The sequence below is a fragment of the Eptatretus burgeri genome, chromosome 5 (genome assembly GCF_056783735.1).
Source record: "Eptatretus burgeri isolate ZD-2024b chromosome 5, Ebu_testis_v1, whole genome shotgun sequence".
Classification (NCBI taxonomy): domain Eukaryota; kingdom Metazoa; phylum Chordata; class Myxini; order Myxiniformes; family Myxinidae; genus Eptatretus; species Eptatretus burgeri.
Genome location: NC_140965.1, coordinates 45,681,874 through 45,701,873, shown reverse-complemented (window position 1 = coordinate 45,701,873; position 20,000 = coordinate 45,681,874). Strand labels below are relative to the sequence as shown.

General features: G+C 47.2%; 1 long non-coding RNA gene across 3 annotated transcripts in view; it reads right to left on the bottom strand.

The window, feature by feature from the left end:
- The window catches only part of LOC147026354 (uncharacterized), a 41,676-nt gene extending 32,805 nt beyond the window's left edge, over positions 1–8,871 (bottom strand). Inside the window, exon 1 of one of the 3 annotated variants that reach the window (XR_015058301.1) lies at positions 8,668–8,871. This is a non-coding gene — a long non-coding RNA (uncharacterized LOC147026354). Of the gene's footprint in view, positions 1–6,795; positions 7,202–8,667 lie in introns of those variants that run through there. The other 2 variants (XR_015058303.1, XR_015058302.1) reach the window with 2 other exon arrangements.
- Positions 8,872–20,000: the final 11,129 nt, after the last annotated feature.

Below are 20,000 nucleotides of genomic sequence, written 5' to 3'. Positions count from 1 at the left end.
AAGCTTAAGTATCAAAAACATTGTAGTTAACTACTCAAAGAGTGTGCATTTCTCTAAGATGGCGGCCAAAATCATTAAAAATTCCCATAAAATCTATCATTCATTATAAAGATTACTGTTTTGGTTCAAATTCAACTGAAAATGTTCACCTTTATGCAGTGTCCCTAATGTTTTCACTAGTTAAAGATGATTTCCTTCAATACTTGACATATTAAGGTTTCAGTGATTTGGATGCACTTTAACTCAATCAATCATTGTGTACTCGTAGACAATACTGTTGTAGGCCTACAGATGAAATATGTGTGGTGGTCTGACAACACCCATCGGAAGTCGCGATGGACAAGTTCCTTGTTTAAAACGGTCACGCAACCTAACAATTTATTGTTTTTTCCGCCTATCGTTACCATGTACGCTTATTCAAAAGAGTTGATGGAACAAGCAAGTCCATACTCTTTTGGAATAAGTGTGCATGGTAACAATGGGAAGTAAATATAAATTGATATGTGTTTGTACCATTTGTTCAAATGAGGAACTTGTCCAGCGCGACTTCTGACTGGTTTTCCCAGACCGCCATACGTTATTGTTACGCTTTTTGGACAAGTATCCTGACATTCATTTTGTTTAGTTACCAATACTTGTGAAGTATAATGAACATTTTCCATTCAATACCATTTGAAGTTCAAATTATATCTCGTAAGTTCATCACCCCTGTATTGTCTATGGCACATTAATATTATAGGGACTGTCAAATATGAACTGGTCTAAAAAAGCTCCTCCTCTTCTTCTATTTCTGCAATATAGTCCTCTGAATTTTCACACCCATCACCACATCCGCAAGCATTGGTGCACACCAGTGTATTTTTTCGGCATCCACATCTGTTTGTCATGCAGGAACTACTACAGGAACCGCTTGGAAGCTCCAAAAGAGCTTTTGGTGCTGGTGGATTTTCACTTAATACTGGTATCAAATTACCATCCTGAAGTTGCCAAGAATAGTTGGTTGGTGGCGGAATGTTGGGGCATGGCTTGCAGGATGACTTCCAAACCAACGCCATGAAAAACGCCCGTTCTGTGTGAGGTTTTAATGTTCCGAGGCTGGGAGGGAGTTGCCGGCCCTCCTTTCCATTCTGTGCAAACAGGGACCACCGTAACTCTCTTACACTCTCTACACTTCCAGATGGCTTGTACAAAATACATACGTAGCGTTCCATCTGCTTGAAAACCCACTCTGGCACTTCAGTACTTCTTGCAAAAGCAGTAAATGCATCTAATATGGGGCCATCACTACTCATAAATGACTTGTGACTCCCTTTCCAGCAAATATGCCCATGTTGTCTATCCCTTTGAAGGCATACCATCCCACCAAGGCATCTGCTCTCTCTTCCAAGTTTATGGTAGCTTTCCCAGATTGGTATCCTTTCTCCTTTTTTCCGAAGTAAGCACGTCATTGGAGGAAGCAATGGATAGGTACCTGTGAGTAAAACAAGGACATCTGTATCTACGGAAAATACATCTAATTTGGCATTCTTGTCTTTGTGCATGACATCGATAGCATTTAACAAGACCAACTGGTCACCTTCCTCCAGGTTGTGATGCCCTGCAGTCATTTCTGACATTGACACTATGTCAGACAAGTTGCCATTGGCTTTCATCAGTGTGTGATGCATCACCAGAACCATCTTTGGGCTTCCTTTGTAATGATCTAGCAATTTATCCGTGAGATATTGGGTGAGTTCAGCTTTAGTGTCAATGTGTGCCAGAAATGACTTCACATTCTTGATCACTGTCGAATCATTAACACTAGCATAACCCGCGCTCTGCGCGACATGTTGGGGTGGGTGTGTTTGAGAAAGGAACTGATGCAGAGTATCAGTAGTAATTTTACTTAAATGCAGTAAGTGGAATACGATTCCACTGTTTCAGAACCATTTTATTTATTTTTTTGTACCATGCACCTCATATGGTCTTTGAGATAATGTAAGCCGAATATCACGTTACTCGAGCGCAGAACAAAGTCGAAGATAGCGCGACACGAAACCACAAACTCGGAAATAATATATAAGATGGTAATGGTAATGAATGCATGTGTTCTTTTTGGTCCTCTTGTCTTGTGTTGTTTCTTTAAGAGACCCAGCTAGATACTGGTCAAAGACTACTCGAATTTCCTTATATTGTTTACTCATGCTGTGAATGATTTCAACAAATGTGGCTGCAAAATGAGCAGCGGTAAACCTCTCATCCGTCTTCGTCACCATGTTGACAATGCACATTGCATCTACTATCAGAATTGGTGTTGCTGTGTTGCCATTTGCATCTTCTTCTGAAGGCTGATTTACATCTTCTGGTAGAGGCAGATTCAAGACAGATTGCACTACCTGGGATTTACCAGAGAGCATTATCATACTACCATCTGGCTGAAAGTTGGATGGTGAAGTACTGTAAAATTCATATTCTCCTATTGCATCTTTAACTTGGAACTCAGGTCGACTTTTGGTGACAACCAGTAGTCTTGAAAGCAGTTTTCTCTCCTGTTTGATGGACATCAACTGGCCCTGAGCTTTGCCTTTACTACAGGTGCAACATCCCTGAAGTAGGCAATGTTGTTCTTCTTCTGCGGATCCCAAAATCCAACTGTCTTTTCAACCATTCTACTCAAAACAAACTTCTCTATTGACTCTCTTCCAAGTTGATCACGATTTTCAATGTTCTGACGTACTTCACTGGGGGTTAAAGCGAATGTCACCAGGTTAAACATGTCACTCTCCTCAAATGAGTTTCCTTGCTTGCTGATGACCTGCACAAGCTTTGCAGCATTTTGCACCAACTTAGTAACTTTATTGCCTGGTAATTCATGATGGAGGGATGATGCTTCTCTGCTTTCTACTCCAGCATAGTCTTTAAACTCTTCTACAACTCTCGCCAATGTTGGAGCTATGATGAAATATTTTTTCCATTGCCAGTGATACCGATGAAACCTCCTTTGCTTTTCATTTTCTTGTGTTCTTGCTCAATTGCATGATCAGGATCGATAGCTGTGAATGGCACGTCATGTTTAGTGATGGCAAAATTTCCTTTGTCGAGGAACTTGCATAGATCAGGGTCTGTTGTCTGTGGCTCCAACATATCTGCAACATAGAGAGGGCCCCACCTTCCATAATTATACTGGTCATGAGCATGGAAGTAAGGCAACAACTCTTCCATCTTTGCCAAATGAAGCTTCCAGTCAGTTTTCCTTGTAGCTCCAATGAACATCAGCAAAACCATGACTTGATTCATGTAGTTTGTCATGAATTTTTGGATGCCTTTCCCATTTTCTTGCCATTTCTTCATTCGTTCATAGACATTACTGATGGATAGCTGATGGTTCATGCGATGGATCTGTTCCTGTAGTGTTTTGGCATCTTTACTTTCCATTGGTTCGTTGGCATATGATGTGAGGGAATGCACAACTTGCTCGATGTAGGGTACAATTTCATCCCGGTCTTCCTAAGTGAAAACTTCCCGAAGGAACAAATGATGCAACGCTATAAGTGTTACTGTATGTGCTTCTATGCCTCTATACACATGCCTCCCTTCTAGTATATGCCTTACTGTGGCTTGTCCGTAAAGACATGATTCTTCCCATGCTTGATCTATACCGCTGCCTTCAACATACTTTCCCAAACACTTGACAGCTGCCATTGTGGTGTGCAAACCACCTAACCTAATGCACCAGTGTTGTTTATAATCCTTTAATTTCACTGCACGATCATATAGGTCCCCATCTCGTGTTATGATAGGCTTACAGCCATCTCCAACAGTCATGAAGTTGATCTTCTGGGCCTGCGTCAGAATGCTTAAGAGTACAGGCCATTCTGTTGGACTTCGCCGGTACAGTGGAGCACAAATCCCGATGTTCCATACTGGGGCTTTCTCTGTGATTATGGAATTGAAAGTTGACCATGTGGGACACTGGGTTTTCTTCTGTTGTTGTATCCCTGCGTTTCCTGCTGTTTGAGGCTCTGTTGTAGCTGTCTCTGATACAGATATATTCACTGAACCATCCTCTGTTCCTTTGTCAATGTCTCCTGTTTCTTCTCCTCCATCTTCATTATTTGTGTCTTCTTTTTCTTCTGATTCTGTTCTTTCCTTGTCAACTCCCTCTCTTCCTTCTTCTTGTGCATTCCCTCCACCCCCAATAAATTTGATAGAACCCAACTACAGACCAATAACCACATTATATTAATCTACTCATAGACATGGCCAATACCTTTCAAAGTGTTCAATTTATAACCATCATTTTCAACCTTCGGATAAGTTGGTTTGTCACATTCCAGGTACTGCATATCTAGCTTCTGCTTCTTTGAGCTCTTTCTTTGATACTTAAGTTAAGTTTCAGTTTTGTACCAAGAAGAGGGTTCCCTTCAAGTTCTTTTTGTGCTACTAGTAAGTCAGCTCCATGAAATGTCTCTACCTCACTACCCCAGTCACTATTGTCTATAGCAAACAAGGGTCTTACTCCTGCTTAAGAAAGGGGGTACATGCATGCCTTTAACATTGTCATTAAGGTCATCCATTACAGCCATGGCCATTCTTGTGGTCATTCTCTCAACTTCATCATATGAAACAGCCGTCTTCATGCTTTGGAGCATTTCCACTTGTGAACGTGACCTGTTTGCTTGATATGATACCAGTGCAAGGCCAACAGTCAATGCCAACAGTCAATGGTGTATTCTTATCCTTGTGAAAACTGCCACCTTCTTTGGACTCGTAGTTAATTTGTCTCTTAGTTCTATATGCAGATATGACATGCTGAGTTAGATTTCTTGATGTTTTCTCAGCTTCTCTTTCTCTTTTGACTTGTAGAGTAGTATGTGGACCATAGGTTATCCACCTCACTAGCTGCAATAGCTTCTTAGGTGTTTCAAAGTCATCAAATGATCCTTTATATTGCCAGTTTTTCATGTTGTCAACTTCTCTTTGAATTATCTTTGAAGCCCTACTAAGAATTTCCATCTCTTCATCCACATCTGATGTTTCATACTCATATGTGAGGATTTTGTCTTTGACTAACTGTGACACAACAATTTCTGGTTTAGGCCCACGCTTGACAAAATCAATCCCAGGTATCTTCTCAAGTAAAAGGGACTTCAGGTGCTGCTTAAAGTTACTTCTTTGAACTGTTACATCATGTTCTTCAAGGAGTTTAATATAGGCATTGTTGATTGTCTTCACGTCAATGCTTGGGAAACTGTCACTTTTGGTGATTATCAACTGCACTATGTTGACAATTTCAACGTCACATATGGCCTTTCCGATGGCTTCATTTTCAGACGAACAAGTGTTTGTACTCTGGAAAGATTCAATGTGTCTGGTTTCCTTTCTGAAACAGGTCAGATGGTATTTACAGTTTTGGGCAAATGCATCCATGGCATCAGAAAGGAGTGCCAATCTTGCGTGGACATCTTCATTTGTGCTCAGTTTCTTTATCTGTAAGAACTTCCTTCCCATAGGCTCACTGCAAACTTGATGCAGTTTTTCCATACTACTGCCCTGACAGAAAACACACAATTCCTGATCAAACGTTTTCCTTGTTTTTGGAGTTGACGGTACAGAACTTGTACTTGACCTCCCTTTCTTTTTGTTCACTGTACATTTTAAATCTTCTTCATGACTTCTTTCAGCTTTCTCAAGGTTAACTTGGTTACAAAGTGATTTGTAACATTTTCTGTGGTAGCGCTATTCTGCCCCTGCAACAATGTTCATCTGCTTTACTCTATCATGAATGTTAATGTGTTTACCAAGTCTAGCCCATCTTTCACTGAACAATTTAATATTGTTTAGAGATATTTCACTTGCTAATGAAAATTCATCTTTCCGTTTTTCTGCACAATTGATGCACTGTTCCATATTTCAATTGGTCAGATGTTTGCTTTCATGGTAACAGACAACATGGCCCGGCATCAGCTTGAGCCCTGTAAAACAAGTTCATTATTAGTATCACTAGGATGAAACAATCCAGAAAACATCATCATATCAGTTGATATGTGTGATCAATATTATGTTTTTAACATTTTTCCATGATTTTGGCAGCCATTTTGAAAAAGCGCCCCCAGGTGGTGAAATATGACACTGAAAATTGGAAGACAAGTTGAAAGTGATTCAGTATGATGTCCTTGAACAAATAAAAGTGAAAAATCAAAGTTGGCAAATTTATTGAAGATCAGATAGTGACAACTGCTGCCTGACTATTAGGGTCCTCTGTCTAGTTTATCCAGTTACCTAAAAAATAATCACATCATCTAATTACTGGGGGACGCCCTCGTACGCCTTGTCCGAACCGGATCAGATGCAGCCGAGCGACACTGCCAAGGACGTACCGGCTAAAAGGAACGGATCATAAAAAGAAAGTCCCGGCTTGGTTAGGAAACGGACCATGCTGGATCAATGAAAGAATAGACAAAAACGAGCTGGGAACATTTCTACAAAAGGATTTATTACAGGCAGGCGTGGAAAAATATGTGGCACAATTAATAGTTTTTATTGTTGTATGTGAGAAAGCAAGAAATGTGAGAGGTGCGACAATAAACAAGCAGCTTACAAAAGTAGACACAGAGCAGAGTTATCCCGATATACCTTCTGAAATCTTAACTTGAGCGAGAAAAGGCACCATGACACACACACACACACACACACACACACACACACACACACACACACACACACACACACACACACACACACACACACACACACACACACACACACCCACACCCCGATGAAGGAGAGGAGATGAGGCTAAAGGTCTCTCAATACCTTGCACGATTGAGTGACCGTACCACCCAGCACATTGTGGGGGGATGCTCTGCTGGGCGATACCTCCCTGACAGCTGTCGCATCATCTCCCGCTTCGTGGCACTTCAGGCAGCTAAGCGTCAATCCGGAGAATGGGGCGCGACCGACAGGCATGAAGAAGGGACTTTGGGCAGAGTCAGAAGCCAGTGGGTGGAGAAAGGCAGAGTCAAAAGCGAGTGGGCATAGTAGCAGACAGGATTAGGTGGGTTGGTGGATGGGTGGTGTCAGCAGCAAGTTGGTGAAGAAGGGTGGGGCCAGCAGGCGAATGCAAAGCTGAATCCCAAGCCAGATAGAGCAGGATGTACTGCACACCTCTGACTGGCAGCAGCCTCGCCGGGCAGAGAGGTGAGAAAATGTCCACCGTCCACGGGAGACACCCGCAGCCACGGTGGTCAGCGAAGACCGAAGGTAAGATGCAATGGTAAACCCATGCAGAGACGCAAACAAGATGTGTGCTATTCGTGCCGCTATGTGTATGATAATAAATTATCACGCCCAGAACGCTGCTTTGAGGAACTCCAGCCTGGACAGGAAGAGGGGATGAGAGAACTCCATTTAGGAGCACACGTTGACTGTGACGGGGAGACGAAGTCTGCGAGCCATGAGTGGAGATGGCCTTGGATACCATAGGAAGAGAGTTTGGTGAGCAGGGCAGGGTGCCAGACCATGGCAAAAGCACACGATATGTCTAGGGATATGCAGGGGTTTCCTTATTTTTTTGGAGTAGGAGGCTACCATTAAAAAGTAGCAGGTTACCATCACCGCGAGCGAAGTGAAGTTCGCCGGTTGATTTACAGTGGGATGGTTGACTGGTTCAGGAGAGGGAGAGCAGACTGGTCCAGAAACAGGGAGAGATTCAGGTTCAGAGACAGGGAGATGTTCAGGGAATTCTGCAAATAGCAAATAATTAAAATGTACATGTGCTGTCTACTTGTGAATGAAAAATTGTGAATTGATAAGTTTCGCATGCTATCATTTTTAATGTGGCCCACACCCCACTCACTAAATGTAATAAAAATTGCTTGGATGTTAAGCAGTGGAGTAACTGAAAAAGGTCCAAATGCTTTCATCACTGTGAGAAACTGCTTTTCAAAAAGGCCTACCATTAGCCAGAAGTTGAGGGCCACCTCAAACAATGACAACACCTAAACTTCACAACTCCCTAAATATCTGATGAACTATTCAAGCAGAGGGAAGCTAAGTATTATATTTGTAAATTTTCTTTCATTCATTTTATGCATATTTTCCCTCTTCGATTTCATTTTACTTTGTTAAATATTGTTTATTATTATTTTATTGTGTTTTGTTTTGATTTAATAAACAGCTCAAACTAATAACTTTAGACTAGTTTATTGTTTGAAAATAAATGATAAACATGTATTTAACTTAACTCGTTTTTCTGATAATTTCTTTATTTGATGTCAGTGAATATTGTGTCACAGTCACAATCCCAATTTTGTTAAACTTCCACCTTGCATTATCCGCCAATATCGTGTTGTTATACCGTCAAGAAAAGCTCGCAAGTCTATGGTACATGCATGTACCTGCGGTACCAGTATTCAGTGGGCCAGTTCACAGCTGCTCATACTTGGCCTTCACTTCAGTGAATAAACGGCGATTTTCAGTGCAAATAACCATGAATAATAACATGTACAAAAGCTGCTTTAAGCTTATAGGCTAATTACTTTATCAATTAAAAAGGCACAACGGGTGACCGTGTATTTTGGAGTTGCATCACTTGACAAAAGCTCAAAATGGACTAGGTGAAACAACAACAACGTCGCACTTTTGAGAGTGCAAGTTTAGACCAATTACTGATGGCCAGAAGCTAACCTCCCATGTCTTTGGACTTCTTCGAAAATCCAAAGTCAAACAGGGATTTTCGTTTCGATGCCATCGTTTCGGCACCAAAACTGCGAGGCCTACAAAGTTTATTTTCTTGAGGTCATTGCTGTATGGTATCAGGGTATCAGGCCAACAGTCCAAAACGAGGCTAAAGCAGAGAACTCTCTATTACAGGAGGCGTGTTTTGGCTGCTTGTGTTATTTTTAGGTCAGTGTTGTGCTAGACCTGGTGAGAGTACCAACAGTAAAAGTAAGCCCGCTTTTATCGAAATACTTATGTGTTTTCGTCTCGGATTTCAAAACAGGGGGTGTTGAGATTTCGTGGTGACAAAAAAGAAAAAAAAAATTCGAAAAATCGGCGCTGAAGTTGGCGGCGACCTTTGACATTTTTTTCTCTTAGTAGACGGCTGCGGGTCGCCAGTAACCGGCTTCAAAGGAAACCCCTGGATATGGCTCTGATTTCATGTCTGGCATTGAGGATCTCCATCCATTGTTGGGAGAGCAGAAGCAGCATATCCAGGATATAGTGACCTGGTCTGAAACCAAATTTATGATTGAAAATCAAGCCATTGGAGAAGAGGAAGGATTTAATGCCTGAAGCAATGATGGACTCTATAACCTCACTGATGATTGGGAGAAGGCTGATTGGTCTGTAGTTGCAGGGATCTGTTTTTGCATCTTTTTTTTGCAGGGTGGTGATGTTTGCTGATTTCCAAGCAGATGGCAGATGACCTTGAGCAAATGAGAGGGTGACGAGAACAGAGAGAGGGTGAGCAAGAGCAGAGGAGCAGGTTTTTGGACACGTGGGCTGATGCCGTCTGGACCGGTTGCAGAATCTGAGTCGAGGTTTGACAGCAAGCTCTTCACTTTCTCAGATGAAAAGGATACGGAGTCTAGGGACAGTTGTGTGCGACTGGGTGATATGGTACAGAAAGCGATGGGTTTTGGACACAAGATTTCAATGCAAACACCGAGTTAAGGCATTCAGCCTTTTCACGTGCGGTATCAGCAGTGCGACCATTTGAGGAAAGGGATGGGATGGAGGGGGAACATGTACCACAAACAGATTTGATGAGATCCCACCAGCATTTGGAGGAGAGAGAGAGAGAGGTTTGAGAGTTCACACTTGAGCTTAGAAATATGTTGTTTTCTGGCTCTCCTGAGGGTAGATACACACTTTGCTCTGAGCTTTATGGAAGGAACTGAGATTAACCTCAGTTGGGTTTGCTTTCCACGAGGCTTTGAGTTGTTTCAGGTTTCCTGAGTTGTTTCAGGACAACTGCCTTTGCCCCAATCCCCTGCCCTGCGAAGGGAAGCTGCACAGGAGGTACTCCAACAGAGTGGGTTTTCAGATTTTTTTTTTATGCTTCTGGTATGTTTTGCAGAATGAATGATTTTACGGTGGCTGGAGTGCAAATCCTGCCACCAATCTCCTAATAAGAAGTAACCCAACTGCAGGAGGACGTCCACAGACACAGCTGGGCACGAGATATAGATGGCAGTTGGCTCACAAGGAGTTCCTCCACCCTTTGCCAGATTTTGTTCTTCATCCTGCTGGGTGTCCATATCATACACTCTCCTCCACCGGAAAACCTGGTGGGGGAGACGGTTTAATCGCCGACAACATGACCATGGAACAGGTTAGTACAGGTTTACATGATACCTGTGGCAAGTCACAGATCTGATGTGGCTTGAAATGACAATAAACCTGGCAAAATATATATATATATATATATATATATATATATATATATATATATATATATATATATATATATATATATGTATACAGTACATATATACAAGGTCCGTCTAAAAAGTAACGGGACTGACTTCACAGAAATTTTATTCAAAAAAATTTATTGAAATCACAGCTTGTCCCCTTCAAAATAGTTTCCCTCCAGTCTCACACACTTGTCCATCCTCTTCTTCCACGCTTCGATGCACCCCCGGAAGGCTTCTTCTGGAATCCTCCGGAGCTCCATCGTCACGGCCCTTTTGATGACCTCCACATCAGGAAATCGGGTTCGCTTGATCACCCCTTGAGCTTGGGGAATAGGAAAAAATCACAAGGGGCCAAGTCTGGCAAATATGGGGGTTGCTCCAGACTTGGCACGTTCCTCTCCGCCAGAAACTGTCAGATGCTCAGAGCATTGTGAGCAGGGGCGTTGTCATGGTGGAGCACCCAGGCGTTGTTCTCTCACAGATCCCTCCTCTTGTCCCGGACTGATCTCATGAGGTGCCGGAGGATCTCCTTGTACACGTATTGATTCAATGTTTGACGCTGTGGTAGTAACTCGAAGTGGACGATGCCCTTGATGTCAAAAAAACACGATGAGCATCATCTTGACCTTCGATTAGACATCCTTGCTTTCTTAGGTCTTGGTGATGCCGGACTTTTCCACTGACGACTCTGCGTTTGGTCAGGGATCGAATTCGAATATCCATGATTCATTGCCAGTAATGACTCTGCCGAGCAGGTCTGGATCGTTCTCGAGGTGCTCGATAATGTCTTGACAGACAATGACTCTTTGCTGTTTCTGTTCCTCGGACAACAGCTTGGGGACCATCTTTGTGTACACCTTGCGCATTTCTAGATTTTCAGTGATGATGTTACAGACAGTGTCCTTGTTGATGGAAAGTTCCTCAGCAATCATCAGCACTGTGAGTCGATGATCTGCACGCACCATCTGCTTCACACGCTCGATGTTATCCGCCGTTCTGCTCGTTGAAGGTCTTCCAGACCATGGTTCGTCGTCAACCTCCTCCAATCCCCCTTTGAACCTCTTGTGACATCGTTTCTTCCCCGTAGACTTGCTGCAGCATTGCAAAGGATTCGGAAGGTGTTTTGCCAAGCTTGGCAAGAAACTTCAGATTGGCTGTCTGCTCACGACTCATAGTGCGACGACTCAGACTAGACAACGTGTAAAGCATGACCTGTGAAAAATCACACAATGATTATCACCAATCATATATATTGCTGGAATGTTGTGAAAGACTGTGACGCAACCCGTTCATTCAAGTTGAGAAAGTGGAGCACACAGCAGGCTCAGTCCCGTTACTTTTTAGACGGACCTCTTACATCTACACACACACACACACACACACACACACACACACACACACACACACACACACACACACACACACACACACACACACACACACACACACACACACACACACACACACACGTGTATGTATGTATGTATGTATGTATATATATATAGATATATATATATATATATATATATATATATATATATATATATATATATATATATATATCAGGACAATACTCTGTGCAGAGCATTGGTGCTGCCTAAGAAATCTCGTTGGCTATTGGACAAAATCCTGGACAGGTCACCACTCCGGCGCAGGACACCAACAAGCTGGCAGGTCAGGTCAGGTATGGGAGCATGTGCCAGAACAGCACGTCGAACAGGGACATGTGCCAGTTCTGCCAGAACAGAACAAGCTGGCACTCATATCTATATATATTTGCATGTATGTATGTATATATGTATATATATTTATACGTTTATATATGTATATATTGTTGCTGATTCGCGCCCGCCGGCGTGCGGACGGCCACGTAACTCGAATTGCGGCACGTCGCCCACCGGACGGACAATCCAGTCGTGACCCTCTCGGACTAACGCCAGGAACTAGTCACGGGTGGACCTTTCGGTCTCACCACGATCGTGCCAATCGGCCCCCGCGTGGGATAGGGTTGCTCGCCAAATTCGACCTACCTAAGTACCCACACGGAGGGTAGACCGGGCGATCGCACCTCGCCGCAGGTCGACTTCGGACACGGGCCACTTTAAGCGACCCGTTCCGTACTATCGGGATAACCGAGCGGTGTTATTCGTCGGCCTCGACGGTTCGATTAATTATCGGGCGTTTTAGCCCACGACCAACCCTTTACGTGAAGTAAGATGGAGATTCAATGAAAGAAACGACGAAGCGAAGCGGGAAAACAGTTCAACATAACTCACATTTATTTCGCGATGAATGGGAAGCACACATATACAATTACTCAACAAGCGCCTCTCGCTTAAACTATTGGTTCTAACAACCCAGATTCCCGTCGCCTGTGTTGGTGTCCTCACAATTTCGGGCCTCGCCCCCCAATTTTCTCTCCGTGCCCTCACACGGTCTCATGGCTGGGACACGTGGCTCCCTTTGGCAGGCACAACCCTCTGCCAATTCTCCCGCTATGGCACCCCCGGGCACTACACTGCCTCCGAGCCTACCAGCTCCCTAACACCGGGGAGTGCCCCCCATGGCACTTCCCCTGAAACGCACACGTGGCAGACTGGCTTCCCAGGCCCCTTTCCGAGGGTCACCCGTGCCCACAACACTGCCCACGCGGCTAATGGCGCCCCGGGCCCCCGCACCAAGCAGGCGCACCCGTGCCCACTACGCTATCCCGGCCCCCCATGGGCCCTTGGCCTACCACGGCCGACTAGCCTGGTGCCCGGGGTACCCACTCAGCGATACTCACTTTTCGCAGCCACGCTCCCAGCCCGTCAACAGGGCTCCTGCACCCCTCCAAACGGGTTTCGAGCCTACACTCCCACCAACAACTAAACGACCTCCATTTTTCAATTTGACTAACCCAGCTAACTTACTTTATACTGACCCCGGGGTCCCTTGGGCGGGAGTCACTCCTCCCCCCAATCACTCATCGCACCATGCATTCCCCATTCGCTCCACTCACACAGACCCGCTGGCCTCACTCACTCAACAAGTACTCAGCTCACAACTCACCAACTCTTCAACACACACACCGCTGAACTCTGCCATCCTCCTAACTACATCCCCTAACTAACTCGTGCTCCCACGTCGTCCCTTAAACTAGTAGCACGTTCCTTTTAACACTACGTAGCTAAACTACGTCAACTCTACACATCCAAAGGCTGTCACTGTCTCCAAATAATCCCATTAATCAATTTCCCAACCTAAATCTCGCTACAATCCCTCTAACTAATCCATTCCACGGACTCCATGAGGACTTACCCCTGCTCCATGAAGTCGGTCTAGCTAAGCTAACCCTTCCCCCTAACTAGTTTCCATCCTGTGCCCTGGTCAAGGGGGTCTTCCACCCCTTGCCCAGGAATCCTGTGCACCCGAAAGTGAGGCTTGTTTTTTTTTTTTTTTTTTTTTCTTACACGCGCATCACCAGCGCGGCAACTCACAGCTCGCACACTTTGCACCTGCCCGTGACGTCATGCAGCTGCACGTGTACCTCGTCCCTCCTTGGACGGTACCATCCGGCAGGGATACCCCTCCTGCCGGATTCCAACCCCACGTGCAGCCATGGCGTCACCGTGTGCATAAAAAAAAACACAAGACCCACGTCTCGAGGGGTTCCCCACGCGAACACATGTGTTTTGCCCGTTGGAGCTTAACACACACGATCGCGTGGAGAACCCGTCCGGTCCAAATCCGTATCCTGCCTAAACTTTGTCCGTCCGCGGGATCGGCAAATCCACCGCGTGCGTTTCCGGACCGGGACTTCACTCTCGCAAGCGAGCACGTGGGGGCCTCGTGCGTTGCACAGCACGGACCTCGTGCTCACTGCTGGGTGAACCCGGCACGGTCCCCGAAACAACTACAGCCGCTACTCGGCTTTCTTTCTTCTGTCGCCGTCGTCGTCGCCATTCGACCCACGCACACCTGCGTGTTACGACGCTCACACTCCACACCATTAAACTCACACCGGGAGACGCGGCTGCATGTTCACACATGCCCACCGACATCTCCCTTACATACCGCTCTCTCAGACACACGGTCTCCCTTGCACTCGGCCGTTCACTCACGCATGCCATCTCCCTCGCACACGTGGCTCCACTCACTCGCGGCCTTCCACTCACTCGTGCCATTTCCCTCACACAAACCACACCACTCACACACGCGGGGGCACTCACCCGCGGTGCCTCATCCACACACCGTGCCTCACTCACACACGCGGGGGCACTCACCCGCGGTGCCTCACTCATACACCGTGCCTCACTCACACACGCGGGGGCACTCAACCGCGGTGTTTCATCCATACTGGCCGTTTCACTCACACACACGGCCTCTTCCACTTGCGGTGCCCCTTTTACACACGGCGTGCTGGGAAGCACGCACTCCGGCACCATCGCCACCACACCACTCACACACGGGGTCGCTTCCACACACGGGGATGCACTCACACCTTGCACCACACACACAGGGACAACCACACTGGGGATTCGTGTCCCCACAAGGGTCTCCGGGGCCTCTATACCCCCCAAGCTCTCCGTGCACCCGTTCGCAGCAGTCCTCCCCTCGATAGTCCCCAGTCCTTCATCCAACAACTACCGAGGGGTGACGCTGCTCTCAGTGCCGGGCAAGGTCTTTGCTCGGATAATTCTTGATAGGGTTCGCCACCATCTGCTTGAGCACCAGCGTCCAGAGCAGTCAGGCTTTACACCAAAGAGGTCAACGATTGACCGTATCCTTGCTCTTCGTGTCCTCACTGAACGCAGACGAGAGTTTCGGCAGGGGCTGCTTGCAGCCTATGTTGATCTCTGTAAAGCGTTCGATTCAGTGAATCGGGATGTCCTCTGGAGGATTCTTGGTCTTCGTGGGGTGCCACCGAAACTGATCGATCTGATGTCTGAACTCTACTCTGGTACTGAGAGTGCTGTGAAGTGTGGTGGTACCGCCTCTGACTTATTTCCAGTTGTTACTGGAGTTCGTCAGGGATGTGTACTTGCCCCCACACTTTTCAGCACTTGTATGGACTGGATTTTTGGGAGGATGTCGGAGAGATCAAGTTGCGGTGCATCGTTTGGCAATGTCAAGATCTCGGACCTTGATTTTGCAGATGATGCAGTCATCTTTGCGGAGACTTTAGACATCCTCTTGGGGGCCCTCGAGGTGCTGAATGAGGAGTCGGAGCCGTTGGGATTACGGATTTCTTGGGTCAAAACAAAGATCCAGGCTTTCGGTGACATCTTGGATGCTGCTGTCCTGTCTGTGTCTGTTTGTGGTGAGGATGTTGAGGTCGTGGATAGATTCACTTACCTTGGCAGTGATATTCATGTCTCCGCAGGTTGTGAGCCGGAGGTCAATAGACGTCTGGGTCGGGCCTGGGGAGTCATGGATTCACTGGATCATGGGGTGTGGCGCTGCCGGTACCTGTGCGGGAGGACGAAAGTCCGAGTCTTCAGGTCCTTGGTACTTCCAGTCTTGCTCTATGGGTGCGAGACTTGGACTTTGACCAAGGATCTGAGACGGAGACTTAATTCCTTTGGTACCAGGTCTCTTCGGAGAATCCTTGGCTATCGCTGGTCGGATTTTGTGTCCAACGAGCGGTTGCTGAGAGAGACTCGGATGAGATTTGTTACCTGCATAGTCCGTGAGCGTCAGCTGCGGCTGTATGGACATGTGGCTCGTTTTCCTGACGCTGATCCTGCTCACCAGATTCTCTCAGCGAGGGAGTCTCATGAGTGGAGGAGGCCAGTGGGCCGACCACGTGCCTCATGGTTGCAGCAGGTTGACCATCATCTCAAGGAGATGGGGATGGGCCTGGCATCTGCCTGGGGGATGGCCAGACGGAGGCCCCCGGAGTACCGGCGGAAAGTGGACGCAGCGACGCGCTGTTCTGGCACATGCTCCCATACCTGACCTACCTGACCCTCCCCTCGACCTCGCAAAGCACGACCGAACTCACCTGGTCGTGACTCGCCTCAAGGGGGCATACTCCCTCCCCTCGTTCCTGGAGGAGGCCATTCAGCTGCTCGCACCGGGTCCCAACACGCTCCGCGAGCTCACCCTCACTATCCTCCACTACCTCCGTGTGTGTGTGTGCGTCACTTACCCCGTCTTCATCGTGTAGTCTTCCCTCTATCGTTCCCATCTCCCGTGTCTCTGCCCACTCAGTCACCTCTTCACCCTTTACCTCCCTTGTCTCAACTATTTTTATTTCCTTTGTCGTCACCTCGTGTCTCGTCTCACACGTTTTGGTCTCCCCATTTATTTTTTCCCTTTCGGTCATCGTCACGACCCTCGCCCAACACGCCCCCCGAATTATTTTGTCACCCGCCTCCACCGCGGGCCCGACAGCCGTTGCACCCCCTTCCAGCTCGTTCGCTCCCACACGTGGAGTCGCCATTTTTAGCTCCCTGGTCACTGCCTTCATGCCCGCCTGCAGGCATCGGCCCATGTTCTGCGTCTCACCCTGCAGCTCTTTCATTTCTTCCTTCATGTTTGTTTCCATTCCGTTTATTTCCGTTTTCAGTTCCGCATTCATTTTTGCCAGCATGGTGAATATCTGGGCCATGTCGGGTGCGCTTGGGTGAGCCGATTCGGCAAGGATCGGGGGGTTTTGGTGGAGAGGGGGAGGGGAGGTGTCATACACCGCGGCCGCTGCCGCACCTATTTCGGGCTTTGGGTTCAGTTGGGCGAGTTCGTTTTCCTGTACAATCAACATTTCCTGCACGGGGATTTCATCCTGGACCATGGATTCCACACATTCTACATCCATTTCTAATACCCCCGGCTCCCGCTCGCCTTGAGACGCCATCTTATTTCTCTTAAAGGGTTAATTTAGCTCGCTCGTAATTTGGAGGGAATCGGGGGTCGCTCCTCTCACCCCTGGACCGATTCCCGTGAATTTAATTGGAGACAGGAGAGCCCGTTTTCCCGTTCTCCGATACCAGTGCCGCGAGGAGGGGGATGGGTTTGTATCCCACTCCTGACACCAGTGTTGCGGATTCGCGCCCGCCGGCGTGCGGACGGCCACGTAACTCGAATTGCGGCACGTCGCCCACCGGACGGACAATCCAGTCGTGACCCTCTCGGACTAACGCCGGGAACTAGTCACGGGTGGACCTTTCGGTCTCACCACGATCGTGTCAATCGGCCCCCGCGTGGGATAGGGTTGCTCGCCAAATTCGACCTACCTAAGTACCCACATGGAGGGTAGACCGGGCGATCGCACCTCGCCGCAGGTCGACTTCGGACACGGGCCACTTTAAGCGACCCGTTCCGTACTATCGGGATAACCGAGCGGTGTTATTCGTCGGCCTCGACGGTTCGATTAATTATCAGGCGTTTTAGCCCACGACCAACCCTTTACGTGAAGTAAGATGGAGATTCAATGAAAGAAACGACGAAGCGAAGCGGGAAAACAGTTCAACATAACTCACATTTATTTCGCGATGAACGGGAAGCACACATATACAATTACACCAAAAGCACATGTAAAAGGAGAAGAAACACAATATTACACAAAAAGCAAATATAAAAGAGAAACACAATGCAGAGCTATCCGACTACCGAGCACATGGCAACACTTATACAATTTTACTTCACAGACGGCGCCGACAACACAGATACCCAAAGCAAAAGAACCACCCTCCAGGATGAGGGGGGTAGGCGGGCCTGGGGCCGAGACCGTGTCGGGCCTACCCGTCTGATGATGAGACGCAAAGCGGCGGTGGCGCCTCAACTCCGCGGGCCTCGCGGACAGTGTCTGGTAGGGGGTGGGAAAGGGGCCCCCTTGTCGCACTATATCAGCGCGGGGGGGAAACAGGAGGGGGTTGTTGATGCTCGGGGGAGAGGAGGATATCACCCTGTCTCGGGTCCCGCGACGAGCGTCTCCACCTCGACCTCGGTCGCGCCGCCGGCCTCTCCCTCCGCAGTTCCCCGACTCCGACGCGAGCACCCCCTCGATCGCCTTCGCCGCCGCCACCTCTCCACAGCTCCGTCCTCTTCACTCTGACTACTACCACTTCTTCCCAGCTCCACCGACAACTCCCAACCGCGAACTCGAACTCTAGACTTCTCCCCTCCGAACTGAACTGTTTGGCGAGCGCGGCCGTTTATATCCCCCGTGGCCTCGCTCCCCCACCTTTGACCCTTTACCTCCGACACTTCACCTCTAACTGGCTCCCCATTGGACTGAGGAAAAGTGGGCGTGAATGCTTTTTGATCCATGAATTTGCATTTAGCGACCACACTCCAACGCCCTGGAGGCGGGGCCAAATCGCCCCAGCTCGCCGATAGGACGGAACAGAAGTGGGCGTGAGTCGTTTTTGATCCGTTTTCCTCGGAAAGTCTGTGATGTTTCTGAACACGCTGCTCGGTGCGCGCCCTGCATGAGTCCAGTATCGGTGCCCACAAGTGGCGCAAGAATGGTGGTGATGCGATGGTGGCGAGTTGTGACGGTAAAGGTCATGGCTGTTGTTGTGAAGCGGCGTTGTGGTTGGTGGTTGTTGTTGTGAAGCTGTTGAGACGTGGTTGGTGGTGGTAGTAATGGCGGCTGGTCCAAAATAAAGATAGTAAAAGAAAAACGGCTATCCTGAAGAGTCGCAGCCCGACTGAATGACATTTATTCCCTCGAAACAACGGGTTTGGGCCTAACTACACATATACTTACAGAGATATCTCACCTAAGGGACCTGAATGTTGGTTTGTGAATTTCGTCAACCACAACAATATATTTATATTGAAACGCAAGAGATACTTACCACTTGTTTAAAATGGAATAAAATTGCAACAGTTCAAAATCAAACAAACCAACAATTGCTAATTGAAACATTGGCATTTTATTGATGACTAGTTTTTGACCAAGATACACCATCTCATAAGTTTGTTCTACAGTACAGAACAGCACAGAGTGCAATGTCAGTCCCCTTTCAATAGCGTGTGTGGCCACCATTGTTTTGGATACAGGCAGTGCATCGTCAGCACATACTGCCTACCAGTCTTTGGATGGATTGCTGCTGGATTGTCCCACTCAGTCGTCAATGTCTGAAGCCATCTGACTTAGGACCATCTGCTTGTGCTGCCTTGCAGTGGTGACTCTTGGCCTCCCTGATCGAAGTCTGTCATCTGCAGAGTTGTGGAGGGTGTCTCTGTCCACCAGGGCCGATATCGTCTGGTGTGAACAGCCAAGGCGACGTGCCACCTCACGGTAGCTCAATCCGCCTTGCAGTATGCCCAAGGCACACTGCCGTTGATCTCTTGACAATCATGGCATGTTCATTGAAATGCCCATTTTGCACTGGCCTTTTAAAGCCAATATCAAGACATCACGTGTGGCTCATTAAAATCATGCCGTACCCCTTGGCTAATCACTGACAGTCAAAATGGCTGTTCAACAGCTGTGCTATGAAGTGACCATTGAAGGTTCAAGTGGCCATCCATGACCGTTTTGTCTGACAGTGAGGACACTATTGTCCACAAATAAGTTCACACATTTACTACACGCAGTGTTATTGTTGATATTTGAAGGTTTAAAATGTGGTAAGTTTCTTTTGCGTTTCAGTATATATGTAT